Genomic DNA, 14,229 nt, shown 5'->3' with positions numbered 1-14,229 from the left:
TATTACTAAAGTTTAATAATAAAGCATGAATATTCAGACCCTTCTTTTCTGCCTTCTAAGAGTTAATGAGTGAAATGTTGAATTGGAGGAAGAAGAAACATTCATTGACTTGTTTTAAACAAGAAAGAGAGGAGAGGTGCTCTTAACGTAAAATGATAGACTCATAAGAGAGTGGAAAAGTTTGGCATGGGCTGGAGTTTGAAGACGTTGGGGCTTTTGAAAAGAATATTTATTGGGCAGCCATCATTAATTTGAAGTCTAAGGTAAATACACTTTGAAAAATGATTTTAAGCAGTTACTCTTTTCCTTAGTATCATGTTTGGCAAATTTTTATTTTTTTGAAACTTAATTGTAGATTTAAATAGCCTTTTAAATTTTCAAATATTTGTTCATATTAAATTAGAATTTCTTCTGAATGTGACACTGGACAGAGGCAAACCCTAGAGTGTTCCAGCTTTATCTTGGTTATGCTGGCATAGTGTACAGTTAAGCATCTATTTTTTCTAGTACAAATTGTATTAAAGTATAAATTATCCAAATTTTATTCCTAACTGTAAATGTCCACTCTACATCAAGAGAAAGCCAAAATATTAGAGAAGCATGTCAGCTGTATAATGCCTCAGAAAGAGGATTGCAATGGAAATTGCAGGAGTTACCAGGGATTTAAAATTAGAGCATCTGGATTGGAAAGAGTATTGTAAAATCATAAGTTCAACCACCCAGCCAGTCAGAACTCTGCAATGTGCCTAACAGATGGCCACCTATCTTTGTTGGAACCCTTCCAGGGATGGAGAGATCTTCATCAGGATAGCCAATTCTGTGTTTGGATGATTCTTATCATTATAATGCTTCTTGTATTTAACCAAAATCTTCACTCTGACTTACAATTGTCGATCTTTTTTTGTACCCTTTGGGTTCAGTAGAACCTGGCTGAGAAGAGAAGCCCTAATGTTTACTAGCTGTTGACTTAGGAAAAATTCTTAACGTAAATGAGAATCAATTCATGCACCTGTATAATGGACATAATAACTCCCAAATCATAGGTTTATATTAAAGATGAATAAAATAATGTATAGACCAGATTCAACACAGTGCCTTGTACATAGTATGTTCCTAAAAATGTTAGACTATACCAATGTTACTAGTGAAACTAAATCAATGAAAGTCAAGATAGAGGCCAAAGCATTTCAGGTAATCTTGTTAGGATTTGCCATTCTGGTGTTATATTGCTTCAAGCAATGTTTCTCCATCTTGAAATGAGTCTGTCCCTCTTATCTCTGATTGTAGGTATATATGGCCTTGACTTAGCAATCTGACTCTGAACACTTGTGCTCCCAAGCTTGCTCTCTTTGTATTGTATATTTCAACACTCCAATTCTGATCTCTCTGTACTGTATATTCTAACACTGCAATCCAGACTCAAGCCTGGTTAAGTGGACCACTGCTCTCTGGCTCCACCCTATGTCTGGGTAGGACATGGACAATCACAGTTATGGGTGATCACTGAGATGGGCTGTCCTTTCACTTACGGTAAATGTTAGGAATTCTGTAGTGCACTTTTCATGTTCTTCAAAGATAGGTCTTCGAATGTGTCCCTCTTAAATATAATAAAAGGTCAAATTTTTAATTTACCTCGTGGAAACTAGGGCTCAGATGCTTCTGGGAGAAGACTTAGGCAGCACCCAAATATCTATATATTTATTTCTATCCAAAGAGCTGCATGGGTCTTTTTTGTTTGAGAGTCAAAGGAAACAAGGAAGAGGTAGCTGTTCTATTACAAGGAGTATTGTCAGTAAACAGCCTCCATCTGACATCTTCAGGGTCTGTCTCAACTGCAGAAATCTACTTTGATGAGGTCATGCCCTTCCTGGGGATACTATATACAGTGACTCACCCAGGCAGGGATGTAATTGCCTGACCATGCAGGTCCAATGTAGAAAGTCTGATAAGCAACATTCACTTTGCTCTTTGCCACATCGGTAGATGCACAGTTGGGCCTACATTGGGGTTCACCTTCTTCCTCTGCACAATTCTGCTTATACCCTCTTGCTTTCACAGGTGTCGATTTCCAAGAAGGATCTTGTTCTTCAGACTCTTTTACAGCGTCTTCTCTGGAGAAGTCAACAGTGAGATGGGCTAAATGAAGAAGGAGCAGCTTATTGTCTTTGTTGGTTTTCTTTATTTTCCTTCAAAGCATCTGGGGGAAGAGGAAGACAATGGATGAGATGGCATATGTTCTTTCCACCCTATGAATGAATCAGATTTGAACTCCTAAGCAAAATAGAAAATGCAGAAATGGTGCTCAGGCAAAACCTGAGAGACACCAGGCTCAAGCGACTCTCCTCTGAAGTCCATCTGATAAAGTCTGAATTGTGGATAAGTCCTTTCCCCTCAATAGTCTACTGCTTACTAAAGTGTAGCTCAATGACTCTGTGGGCTTGGGTAATCAGCAGGTAAGCATAGCTATGCCCAATGAAGCAGGGGCTGTGAGAAGAAGCCTTGAAGAGTACCTAAAGTAGAAAATAAGTGAACTTTCTCCTAAGCCCATAGGAAACATCACTATCCTGCTGAAGGCAGGGCGGAGGGAACACAGCAGAGTAGGCTCAGAATAACTGGGATTTGGGCACTGATATTAATGTCACCATATCTACACTTATTGATTGTTGAGATTATACATTTGGCTTGAAACCACAGGAACTAATATACTCTAAATATAAGCTGAGAAAAATTAAAAATAACCACAACTACAACAGTAGAAAGAGAAAATGTATGAATGCCAAGAATCTAATGTGTAAATTAACTACAAGTGTTTAGAAGTTTTGGGCATCTCCCTGGGGATTAGCTGTGCTCAGTCTCCCCTCCAGGAAATCATTTACAACTCTATGTCTGTTACCCCAAAATGACTTAAATGAAGTTTAGGATAAGACAGAGACAAGTTCAGAACAAGACATGGGTGAGGTTCAGAAGAATGAAATTGAAATTATGTGAATTTCCAATTGTTAGAGATGCCTGAGTGAGATACAGGTTTTCAAGTGTTGTGATGTCATACCATAAAATGATTACAAACATTTAGGAAACAATCTCTCCTGTGGAATCAGGAATCATTCCTAAATATCACAATTATAGTGGAGACGCTGAAGAAGGCAATATATGTGTTCTGAAAAACTTGATTAAATAAACTTCAAGGACACAGAGAAAGGCGCTGTGATCTGTTCTCTGCAAAGGGCCTGATATATTTAGATTTTCATTAAGATGGGCTGAAACACAAAATGTCTTCAGTTATCCAGGAAATGTAATTAACCACTTCTTAAGATTTCTACTTAATCAATGCTATTTTTCCCCATATTTGGTTAATTGAACTGTCTGCCTCCACTATAGTCTGAGGTATGTGGCTAATTTTGGCCAGCAATATCAAGGACATGAAACTCAAGGTAATTTTTTTCCCTCCAAAATAGCCTCTATATTTTCGCTGTAAATCCTTATCCTATTCTCTGTGAAATAAGCCTTCAATTAACAGCCACAATTAAATGATATATTTAAAAATTAAGATAAAATATGCTGAAGTAGTGAGCATTACTTAGAAACGGTATGAAAATAATTTGGAATCAGAACAACCTAAATTTGAATTCTTGCTCTTTCAAGTTATAGCTAATCTTGGGCAAGCTATTTCTCAGTTTCTTCCTCTGTCGAATGGAGCTAATATTAATTTCTGCTTAATAGTGTTCTTGTGAGACTACAGGTAATATTTGGATAGCATCAGTCATAGAGTAGACATGTAATAAAGTGTTACTATTTTTATTATTTTCACTATTATTATTACCATTTTTATTGTTAGTCTTTTAAACTGCAGGCAAATATCAAGAGTATCTCTTAATTGTATGCGTATAAGATGATCTCACATATCTCAAGGACTATTGGTATGTCCACATTTTAAAAGTATATTATCAGCTGGGCACGGTGGCTCACACCTTTAATCCCAGCACTTTGGGAGACCGAGGTGGGCAGATCACGAGGTCAGGAGTTCGAGACCATCCTGGCCAACATGGTGAAACTCTGTCTCTACTAAAAATATAAAAATTAGCTGGGCTGGTGGCAGATGCCTGTAATCCCAGCTACTCAGGAAGCTGAGACACAAGAATCGCTTGAACCCGGGAGGCAGAGGGTGCAGTGAGCCCAGATTGCACCATTGCACTCCACCCCGGGTGACAGAGCGAGACACTGTCTCAAGGAAAAAAAAAAGTGTATTATTAAAGTAAGAATACCTGGCTTGTATGGCCAAGACAAGCAGAATAATGTGCAAAGCTCTTTCCATCAAGCTGCTTAGTATGTCCTTGACAAATTCTGTGCTGATCCTACTTTGAGCATTTCTGTGGACTTCGCTGCAAGGACCCTGGTCCTTTGAGATATTTGTTTTAGGAAGTACTGCCATTTCCATCTCTAGCTGGGTTATGACGACTATATAGCCAACGTTTCTCTCCTAGATGCTAGCACTGCTATAATTAAGTAAAGAAAGGAAAGTTCCTTTGTTCTTCACCCAGCAGATTCCTTGACAGCCTTCTAAGTGCCAAGCGCTCTGCTGGTTGTTGGAGACACACCAATTGCCCTCAAAGAATGCACAGACGAATGTAGGATAGGATTCAATAACAACAACAAACCCTTGCATTTTAAAAGACAGAGTTTGGTCCTCCAGTATAACTTAGGGTTTGCTTTTATTAGGTGCTTGATTTGGGGCAAGTAATTTGACTGGTCCCATACTCACTTTTCTCACGTTTAAAATGAGAATAGCACCTACCACAGTAGTCAGGAGGACCACATAAGCTAATGTGAATATAGTGCGTATAGCGGTGTTTTGTGCATACTAAGAATGTAGTAAATACTAATAGCAGTAGTAATAATTAAAATGATTATTACACCAATAATTATTCATTTTACTATTTGTTCAAAATATTTCAAACAGAACAGGAATGGGGAAGGGTTTCAAATATTGAGGCAGGAGAAGTAAACAAAGGCCGGATTATGAAGGGTTTCATGGAGCCCAAAGGGTAGATGGAGGATTATGATAGAGTTTTATAAAGAGAAGTTTTGAACAGTAGAAAACAACTTAGCCTTCTACTTCTGAAAGATTATTTGCCCCTTGGGTGGGATGTAAGTGCCTGCAAGTTCAGGATTGGTCCATTCTCATGACCCACAGGTGTCTTCCTCCTTGATGTGTCATGAAAAATTAAAATGAGGACAGTTCAGTCAACAGAGTGTCTGTGAAATTAATGAACCCCTTTGCCTTCAACACCTGGTAATTATATCTTTCAATTAAATCAACTCTCTAGCTGTCTACAATCTTATAAATTAACTCACAGCCTTACATCTTTCTAAGCAGCCAGATCTTTTCACAACTCAAACCTGAGGGGCCAGAGATACAAAGCAGGGTCAGGGAAGGCAAATGAAAGGACCTCATTCACTTTTCTGCTTGTCACAGAAAAACTTGAGTCTCTACTTTCTCAGCTTGGTCATTAGAGCCAAAAAGGTATGTTTTTGTGTCACTGATGATCTATTTGGTCTGTATTTGAGCATATCTCATGGCTCACTGGAAAGGGAGAATTGAACTAGTAAAGTCTGCTGTTGAGTATTACTCATATAAATTCATTCATTCACTCACTCATTTATTCAATTCTTGAGAATAAGGAAATCTAGAGATAAAAAAAATTGTCACTCTGTTGACTGAACTGTCCTCATTTTAATTCTTTGAGGCACTGATGATCTCTGAAGTGAGAGAAAAATACAAACTGGTTAAAAATCAGGAAGTGAACTTGCATATTCACCAATTCTTTCAGCGGATAATTTTTGAGTTCTAAACATGTGGAAAGCACGGAACATTATAATAGGGGAAGTACAGGAAGATATAGGACAGTGTAGCAGAGGGTTTTCCACTGGTCTCGGGCTTAGTGAACCACTCCATAAAGTGACATTTACTCCAGGACCTGAAGAGTTGAGAGAACAAAGGTGTCTAACAGCGTAGGCAGGGGGAGTAGGGGAAGTTCATAGAACAGGGAGTTTAGTAGAGCTGGAGCAGAGAGTAAGATGGAGAGGTAAAGTGATTAAATGAGCAGGGTCAGACTATGGAGGGTCTTGTAATGATGTTTAGGAGTTTTAAGTTTTCTCTTAAAAGCAAAGAGAAGCTGTGTAAGGATATTAAGCTAAGGAGTTTTCATGACCCTTGTGGTCATAGTATTTTTCATGTGCTCTTTAAGTGATCACTTTACTTGCAATGTAAGGAAGTGTCTCGAAGGCAATAAAACTGGAAATAGAAAGACAATTTTGAAGATCCTTGTGCAAGTGCAAGAGGGCTAGGAAAGGTACCGAGGAGATAGAGAGAAATGTAGAGATTCACTGAGCAGGTGAATGACTAGAGGTGGCAGGCAGGAAGAGGAAACTATAAAGATGATGACTGCCTTCCTGGTTTATGTTACAGAGCAGCTGCAAAATATTTTAACTTCTACTCCTATTTGAAAAGCGTCCCCAAAATAAAGGCAACAGAGCCCCTAAGAAGGCAGGTGGCAATTAAAATGTATTGCAGTTCTATCAAATGGATTGTCGGGAGAGACTTCTTTGATAATCTGCAAATAGAACCCAAGCATTGAAACTACTGGGTATAGATTTAGTCTTCTTTTTAGTAACATGTAACATAGATGAACAGAAAGGAATAAACCAAAGAATTTTTATGGAAAATATGAATAGTAATTTCATAATTCTTACCTCCTTTTGTCACCCTAAGCAATGCCCTAAGCTTGATATACAGATGAGGAAACATTTGAAAAGTTAAAGTGAATTGGTGTACACAAGTTTTTAACTTAGCTCTTCCTAATTCGAGTCCCTGGCTCTTTCTAGATAAACACACTTTTCTATCATCAGCCACAAGTATTTAGGTAGAACTTACTATGTATGCAGATCTGTTAAGACATGTGAAGTTTAGGTTTGTCACAGCCATGGCTTCGTCGATTGATTAGTTTTGAAGCTGAAATGGCAAAAATGCCCCCGAGAGAAAATACATTGAAGCAATCAATTATTTCTTTTGTACCTCCTATGACAATGTAAAACAGGCAAGGCTTCTTAGAGTAAGAATTCCAGAGAGCAGCATGTATGGCCTTCCAATCTCATCCTCTGTACATTGTAATGCCATTTGTTCATAGTGCTGGGACATTCTACTTGCTGTGGCTTTTCCTAGCACTCATGAACTAGCACCGAGAAATGTGATCTCTAGGCTTCAGACCCCAAGATCATTCCCCTTGTCTCCAGAACCTCCCTGACATTTTTCATTACTACTTAACTCTCAGAATTGTCTGAGCTCTGGTTTTCCTATCTGGTCTGCGTCTCAGGAGAAAAAATTGCAACTCAAGTTTATTGACCTTGTCAGTTTATACAAGGAACTCAAAAAATGTTTTTATTGGACATTATATAACTGAACACTTATTGGAGCAAAAGTGTGGAAGTCCAGACCCAGGGCTATGTTCTATCTAGGTTAAACATGACAGAATGACACAGAAAGTAATGTGGGTAAATAAAAACAAATGATAAATCTACAATCATCTTTAAAATCAAAGGCTAAATCCCAGCTGTCCTACTTCTTAACCCTAAGACCATAGCCTATTTAACTAACTTCTCTGAGTCTCAGTTTTCCTATCTGTGAAATGGGATTATTAAAGAGGCCTCAGTAAAAACAATGCATGTGAAGCTTCTGGCACAAAACCTAGCACAATGATAGGAAGCTGTTTTACTCACGTTAATCCATACATTGATTTTGTTGTCTCTGCTATCCAGAATCCACCCCTATTTGCTCTCAACAATTAATTTGTGAATTACAGCAACTATGGTTGTTTAATTATATCATTTTATTGACTTTTTTCAGTTTAATAATATAATGATATACTTGGCTAACATTCGAACTTTGTACCATGCACTGAATTTAATGTTTCACATGCATCTATCGCTAGGGATGATTACAATATTCAGATGATGCATAACTGTTGTTATTGCCCACCCACTTCTTTTTGAAGATGAGGAAACTGGAGCTCACACATGTTGAATTATCTAAGATTGCAACATTTTAAAAATCCAGAAAATGGAATTAAAAGCCATGGCTGCTTTACTTAGTAACCTTACACTATACAAACTATTACTAGTTTATAATATTATTTAAAATAATTTCACAGGTCTTTCCCCTAATTTGGACTTTTTTCTTTTAATTGGAGATTCAATATCTTCAGTGCAAATCAATAAGCACTCTGGAGAATACATCAATGAGACTATTGTGAGGGTACATCTTGTGTACGCTTGTGAGGGTCTTTCCTAAGCAGGAGGAGATGGCTGTATAAAAGGATTACTGTTACTTATTTCTATATTTTTCCTAAAGAAAAGCAGGAGCTACATTAATTCTAGATTGATATCAGAAACTACTTACCTTACAGGACACGTGTTGTGTGCAGCCACAGGTTTCAGAAGCAGATGGCATGTGCTAAAGAGTGTATGTATGAATTAGCTCTGGGAATAACTTCTGCTCCAGGTATAAAAGAAATTAGGAGGAGAGCCAAATTAAAATTGGGCAATAGGCCTATGCAGAGTGGTACTTTTATATCTCCTTTTCCTATTGTGTATATGTGTGTGTGTAGAGTGCGTGTGTCTGCATGTACTGAAAGCACACAAACACAAATAGACCCCTACCTGTAGGTTTTATACATTTACATTGTACTCCAGAAAAATAAAAATGATTTTTTTTCTTGACATTTACGGTCTCAGATTAATAGACGTGTGTAGGGTGTCAGTCCCGTTTGAATACACCCGATGGATGTACGACCTTGAGAAATTTACTTAACATTTCCAGGTCGGCCCGGCGTGGTGGCTTATGCCTGTATTTCCAGCACTTGGGGAGGCCAAGCCGGGTGGATCACGAGGTCAGGAGTCCGAGACCAGCCTGGCCAACATGGTGAAAACCCGTCTCTACTAAAAATACAAAAATTATCTGGGTGTGGTGGTGGGCGCCTGTAATTCCAGCTACTCAGGAGGCTGAGGCAGGAGAATCATTTGAACCTGGGAGGCAGAGGTTGCAGTGAGCCAAGATCACACCATTGCACTCCAGCAGGGGCAACAGGGCGAGACTCCCTCTCAAAACAAACAAACAAACAAACAAAAACATTTCGGGGTCAAATATTTGTCACCTAAAAACAAAGCCATTGAGCATAAGAAGGACACAATGGACTTTGGGGACTCAGGAGGAAAGGGTGGGAAGGGGATGAGGGATAAAAGACGACAAATATGGTGCTGTGTATACTGCTCTGGTGATGGGTGCACCAGAATCTCACAAATCACCACAAAAGAACTTACTCATATAACCAAATACCACCTGTTTCCCAATAACCTATGGAAATAAAAAAATTTAAAAAAACCAAAGCCATTGAGTAAGATATTTGCTTTCATTTACATCTAATATTCAGAGTAAAAGATTCTATAAACCGAATACTATCTAACACTGCAGAATTAAACTATGTTCACGTAACTAATCTTCAACATTCCCTAATCCTCCATCCTACAAACAACACTCCTGTCCATGTAGCTTAACAATATTGGCTGAATCAATTATCAGAAGATAGTATAGTATGCAATAAAAACAATGCTCATGATTCTTCAGGCTTTCTGCATCCACAGCCTCTAAAATTTGGCTCTGTTTCTCTAATTCTTGAATCTGGACAACTAGAGTTGTCACCTGTTTTGACCAATAGGTTGCCATAGAATTGACACGCTGTGACTTCCATAACCCACTCACCAAAAGATGTTGTGTGTTTCCACTCTCTCTCCTGGAAACCAGACAAGTGCCAGGATAATCAGATAAGTCTGGTGGACTGGAGAAGAAGAGACCACATATAACAGAACTGAACCATTCCAGCTGAAGCCATCTTAGATAAACTAGCCCTCAGGCAATCTAGCAGTTGACCACAATTGCATGAGAGAACTCAGAGGAGATCAGAAGAGCTTCTCAACAGAGTCCAGAGTAAATCATTGACTCAGAGAATTGTGAGATAACTTAAAGATGCTGCTTAATGCCCCAAAGTTGGAGTGTTTTGTTACACACCAAAAGTCAACTGATACATGGAGCTGTCTACTTGACTTTTTTAAAATGAAAATCTTCACACATTTCAAGACTCCTATCTGATTCAGTTTTTTCAATAATGTCTGCTCTAGTAATTTCAACCTACATTGAACATATTCATTTATTTATTGGACAAACATTTTGGAACTGTTCATTAGGTTTTCTTTTTTACTTGCACTATACTTTTGTCCTTTATCACATTAAATACTGCCTACATTAGATCATCTGTTAGCATCTTAGCATATATTAGGCCATTTTCTGTCTCATAGCAAGTAGAAGGCTAAAATCCACATTTCCTAGACTTCTTTATCATCCCATTCTAGCTTAACTTTTACAAGGTTAAAAGGTACTGGCAAGGTATTTGGAAGGTCAAAAAAAAAAAAAGATAGAAGAAGCCATGATTACTCTAGCAGTAGGTGGTGCTGGGCTTTGTCAGAAGAAGATATGATATTTTGTCAGTAGCTCATGTTTCTTATCCTATAAATTACTTACTTTGATGCTCTTAGTAACTGATATGCTTAGCAAAAATTGTTGGAGATACTAGTACTTTCTGGTATTAGCATCTTCCCTGACCTTTTCTAATCCTGTTCTTCCAAAGGTTTTATAAGAGTATAGTTCTCTGTATTAAATCATTTTATGTTGGAAATATTTAGATTGATTTCTATTTCCCACATTGAACCTTGAGAGGTTTTTTAATATACACTTAAGTGTATATTATGTGTGTAATATACACACATGTGTAATATACACTTATGTGTATATTATGTGTGTAATATACACACATGTGTAATATACACTTATGTGTATATTATGTGTGTAATTATGTGTATAATATACACTTAAGTGTATATTATGTGTGTAATATACACACATGTGTAATATACACTTATGTGTATATTATGTGTGTAATTATGTGTATAATATACACTTATGTGTGTGTATATATAACACACAAAATAATTTATATATATAAGGTATATATATTAACTATAAACGTTAATATATATAACATGATTATAAACATGATTGACAATAGAGTACAAATTTATTAACTATATATAAAAATTATTTAGCGCTAATAATGTTCAAGAATTTATAAGTAGTAAGATGCATCACTCTTTTTTTTAAATATGGGTAAATTGAGATCCAGAGAAATAAATGACTTTTCCAAGCCAATCATGAGCTACTGTCATCACTGAGATTGCTATGGTAATTGATTGGCATAATTGGACCTGCAGATTTCTAGAAAAAACATGGAGTTAGATGTCTATTTTATAAGAGACCAGGCTCTCTAGGGGGAAATGCAGGTGTGCTAGGGCTGGGGTGGAAAGTAAGGGACAGTAAGACTGGAAATTTCAGGCCACCTAGCCTCATTTTAAGAAGAGTAGCTCCATTTTAATCTACTGCCTATACGGTCATCACTTGGTATCTTCTGCAGATTGTTTCCAGGACTCTGCATAGATACAAAACTCTAAAGAGTCTCAAGTCTTTGGTATAAAATGGCATCATATTTCCATATAACCTACAAACATCCTCCCATACACTTTAAATTGTTCCTAGATCAGTTAAAATACCTAATACAAGGCCTACACATCACTTCATTCATGTGGATTCAATGGAGTACTCAGTGCTTGGCAAAATCAAGTTCTGCTTTTTGGAACTTCATGAATCTTTTTCTAAATATTTTTGATCCGTGATTGGTTGAACTCACAGATGCAGAACTTATGGTTATGGAGGACTGACTTGTATATGCCTTTCTTTTAATATTTCATTTAAAGATAGAATGGATTAAAATACCTTTCAAACTATTGTAATTATTGGGCAATCCGTTGCTTGAGAAACAAATTAGATGTGATTGACAATATAGAGTAAGTTTTTAAAAATTCTTATTTCTTAAAACAATTTAAAGTATAATTGATGTACTATAAGTTGTACAAACAGTTTGTTGTGCATATGTACTTGTGATCCCATTGCCACAATAAAGATAATATACCTTTCTATCACTTCCAAAAGTTTTTTTGTGTTCTTTATAGCCCATCTGTCTCTTTACTCCCAATACTGAAAAACCACTGTTCCAATTTCTGTCCACAGAGATTAATTTTCATTTTCTAGAGCTTTATATAAATGGAATCATGCACAGTGCACTTTTTTGTTTATTTTCTATCACTAACATAAAGTTTTGGAGATTTATCCATATTGTTGCACCTACTATAGTTCTCTTATATTGCAGAGAAGTGTTCTGTTACATGACTATACCACAATTTGTTTATTCATTCACCTGTGGAAATAAATTCAGGTTGTCTCAAAATTTTCTGGTTATTACAAATAAAGCTGCCATGCAGGCCAACCTTGTTTTCTTGTGTTTTACTTTATTGTACTTTGTAGCTACTGCAATTTTAAAAAATTAAACGTTTGTAGCAACCCTGCATGAAGCAAATATATCAGTGCCATTTTTCCAGTAGCATATGCTCACTTCATGTCTTTGTGTAACATTTTGGTAATTCTCACGTTTCAAAATTTTTTTTTATTGTATTTATTTTGGTGATCTGTGATCAGTGATCTTTGATGTTTCTCTAATCATTGTTTTGGTGCACCACAAACTGTAACCATATATGACAGTTAACTTAATTGACAAATGTTGTGTGTGTTCTGTGCTTCACCAACCAGCTGTTCTTTCCCTCCCCTCCTCATGGCTTTTTTTCATGTTGACTTATACGTTGATTTGATGATCTCTGCTGTACAATCTACCACTATTTGCCCTCAAGAATTAATATGTGAATTATAGAAACTATAGTGGTTTAATTATATTCTCTTATTGAAATGTTTAATTTTAAGGAATTGTCCCTATTGCTTGAAACATAACAATGTGTGTTCAAGTGAAAGGAAGAGTCTCATGTCTCCCACTTTAAATCAAGAGGTAGAAATGATTAAGATTAGTGAAAAAGACATGTAGAAAGCCAAGATAGGACAAAAGATAGATCTCTTGAACCAAACAGTCAAGTTGTGGAAGTTTCTTGGAGGAAATTAAAAGTGCTACTTCAGTGAACACACAAATGAGAAGAAAGCAAAATTGCCTTATTGTTGATATGAAGAAAGTTTTAGTGGTCTATATAAATCAAACTGCCACAACATTTCCTTAAGTCAAAGCCTAATCCAAGACAAGGCCTTAACTCTCTTTAATTCTATGAAGACTGAGAGAAGTGAGGAAGCTAAAGAAGAAACACTGGGAGCTAGCAGAGGTTGGTTCATGAGGTTTAAGGAAGAAAGGTATTTCCATAACATAAAAGTACAAGGTGAAGCCGCAAGTGCTGATATAGAAGCTGCAACAAATTATTCAGGAGCTCTACCTAAGATCACAAATGAAGGTGGCTACACTAAACACCAGATTTTCAATGTAGACAAAACAGCATGATTTTGGAAAAATGTGTCATCTTGGAGTTTTCTAGAGAGCAGTAGTCAATGTTTAGCTTCGAAGCTTCAAAGGACATGCTGACTCTCATGCTGTTTTGTTTACTTTGAAAATCTGGTGTTTAGTGTAGCCACCTTCCTTTGGCAACACCCTCACAGACACACCCGGGATCAATACTGTGCATTTTTCAATCCAATCAAGTTGACACTCAGTATTAGCCATCACAGGAGGCTAAAGAAGCTGGAGTGGGAGGAATGCCGTTCCCCAAACTATGACAAGGCTCTCACAAAATATTTTCACCACATGGATTAGGCCTTTGTTGTGGAGAACGTTCTGAGTGTATTTCCCATTAATAAATTCTCCTCTCCCAGCCAGAGCCCTAAGGGGCTTTTTCTCATATTTTCACTCTAATAACCTGGTAGGGTTCTTGGAGATAAAGCCTATAAACTTATGGAGGCACTTCTGTGACTGTAATATTCAGGAATTTCTAATTCTCATGCTAACCTACACTTTCTCCTCCTATTTGTCAAAACTACTGATATGATTTGGCTCTGTATCCCCGCTCAAATCTCACGTCAAATTGTAATCCTCAATGTTGGAGGACGGGCTTGGTGGGAGGTGATTGAATCATGGGGACGGACTCCCCCCATGCTGTTCTTATGATAGTGAGCAAGTTCTCACAAGA

This window comes from Pan paniscus, chromosome 11 (genome assembly GCF_029289425.2).
Source record: "Pan paniscus chromosome 11, NHGRI_mPanPan1-v2.0_pri, whole genome shotgun sequence".
In the NCBI taxonomy this organism is placed as follows: domain Eukaryota; kingdom Metazoa; phylum Chordata; class Mammalia; order Primates; family Hominidae; genus Pan; species Pan paniscus.
The sequence above is the reverse complement of the archived record's forward strand: the minus strand, read 5'-3'. Positions refer to the sequence as shown.